Raw genomic sequence first — 2358 nt, forward strand, 5'->3', positions numbered from 1 at the left:
TTATTATTATTTTTTGTGGACTGAACCCTCATGTTCGGCCCTGCCGCTTGAGTTGTTGATTTATTTTTGCTTTATGGACTGAACCCTTATGGTCGGCCCTGCCGCCTAGGTTGTTGATTTATTTTTGCTTTGTGAACTGAACCCTCATGGTCAGCGCTACCGCCTGGGTTATTGGTTAAGTTTTTATTTTTATTTTAAGTACCATACTTGCTATTTGAATTAGTGGTATGTGTTGTGTGGTGTGAATAGTTTATGTCCCGTTGGAATAGAGATTAAAACAATCGACTCTCTTCCAAAGGCGGACTGGTTCCAGGCCTTGATCATTCACTTAGGAGAGGCACTCAACATCACTTGGATTACATGGCAGACCCAGTTAATAATCCAAATCCAAATTTGTCAGATCCAACTATAAATCAAAAAAGAAAAAATCAACCTAATCCTCCTCCTAAGGATGAAAATGAAGTTCATAGGAATGTGTTAAACCAACCACAGACTTTACGTGAACATTTACACCATGAGAGATCAACTTTACCATCTTGCATAGTGTTCCCTTCTTATACAGGGAACATTGATTTTAAACTAGGTGTGATTCAATTAATTCATAAATTTCATGGATTGGATTCTAAAAGCTCCTACTTGCACCTCAAGGACTTTGAGGAAGTAATTGCAACGTTATAAGTAAATAATGACAATAGGGATGTACTTAAGCTGAGGTTATTCTCATTTTCTCTAAAGGATCGGGCCAAAGTATGACTCAACTTTCTAAAACCTAATACTATCACTTCATGGCAAGCCTTAAGTAAAGAGTTTTTGAAAAAGTTCTTTCCTGAGCATAAAACAAATGCATTAAAACAAGAAATCATGTCATTCTCCCAAAAGGGGAAGGAACAGTTTTTTAAAGCTTGGGAGCGCTTCAAAGACCTTCTAATTATCTGTCCACATCATGATTATGAACCATGGCACGTGATTGATGCGTTCCGAAAGGGGCTCACCATGGATACCCATCAGTTCATAGAGATGATGTTTGGTGGAACCTTTTTTGATAAGGATCATAATGAGGCTTGAGATTTTCTAGATATGTTGGCAGAGAATACGCAGACATGAGATGTCTCTACTAAACCAAACCAAACTAGACCCATTCTTAGAGAGAAAGTGAGAATGTATGTCCTAAGAGAGGAAAATGACCTTAATGCAAAATTCGCTGCATTGGCTAGAAAGGTCGAAGCCTTGGAAATTAGGAAAGTTGATATGGTTCAAACAAACATTTCCTTAGGTAATTTTTGTAGCATTCGTGGTGGTATAGACCATGACACAAAAGATTGTCCAATAATCTCAGTTGTACAAAATATCATGCATGAGCATGAACAAGCAAATGCTATAAATAACAACCAAAGGTCAGTTATGCAACTAATGAGAAACACATATAATACAAATTGGTGTAACCATCTTAATCTTAGTTGGAGGAATGTACCACAAATTAATGTGCCTAATGCACCTCAAATGCCTCCACAAAACAACTTCTTTGGGGCACCTAACAATACACCATATGTGCCCCCACCAAAGCGATCATCTGTGGGGGATGCATTGACCGCATTCATAAACTCTCGAGCTCGAATGAATTATTCTCTAATCTAATCAAATCAGGAATTAAAGATGGTTGTGGCTAGGATTAAGACTCAACTAAATGCTAGGGAAAAAGGCACCCTTCCTTCTCAACCTGTGCCAAACCCTAGAAACACACATTTCATTGGAAACTCAAATCCAAGTGAGCTACATCATGAATAAGCTAAGGTCATCATTACCTTGAGAAGTAGAAAAGAAGTCGATAACAAGATAATGCAACTGGTAGAAATACCGGAGGATAAACCACTGTCTCAAGAGAATGATAAACCGACCATGGTTCAAGAGTCGCAACAACAAAAGGATAAAGAGACTAAGTCATATGAGCCTCCAGTTCCGTTCACATCTAGACTTCGGAATCCAACTGTCCCCATGAAATATCAAGAGGTGTTGGATGTTCTCCAAAAGGTTACTGTCAATATTGATATGCTTGATGCCATTAGACAAATTTCATCACATGCTAAATATCTCAAGGACTTGTGCACTGTAAAGAGGAAATTAAATGTGCACAAAAGGCCTTTTTTACTGAGAAAGTGAGCGTTATCATTCAACAAAGGGTCATACCCAAATAAAAAGACTTGAGAAGTCCCACTATTCCTTGTATTATTGGAAATTTCTAAATTGAGCATGCTTTGTTAGATTTGGGTGCAAGTGTCAACTTAGTACCTTATTCGGTTTACAAACAAATGGGGTTAGGCGAGCTTAAACCAAATACGATTATACTCCAACTCGCTGACC

At 38.1% G+C, this 2358-nt stretch overlaps 1 non-coding gene across 1 annotated transcript; it reads right to left on the minus strand.

Annotated features, from left to right (window-relative positions):
- Positions 1 to 843: 843 nt before the first annotated feature.
- On the minus strand, positions 844 to 950 carry LOC131241859 (small nucleolar RNA R71). The gene has a single exon (XR_009169425.1). It is a non-coding gene; the product is annotated as a small nucleolar RNA R71 (small nucleolar RNA).
- Positions 951 to 2358: the final 1408 nt, after the last annotated feature.

Source organism: Magnolia sinica, chromosome 3 (assembly GCF_029962835.1).
Source record: "Magnolia sinica isolate HGM2019 chromosome 3, MsV1, whole genome shotgun sequence".
Classification (NCBI taxonomy): domain Eukaryota; kingdom Viridiplantae; phylum Streptophyta; class Magnoliopsida; order Magnoliales; family Magnoliaceae; genus Magnolia; species Magnolia sinica.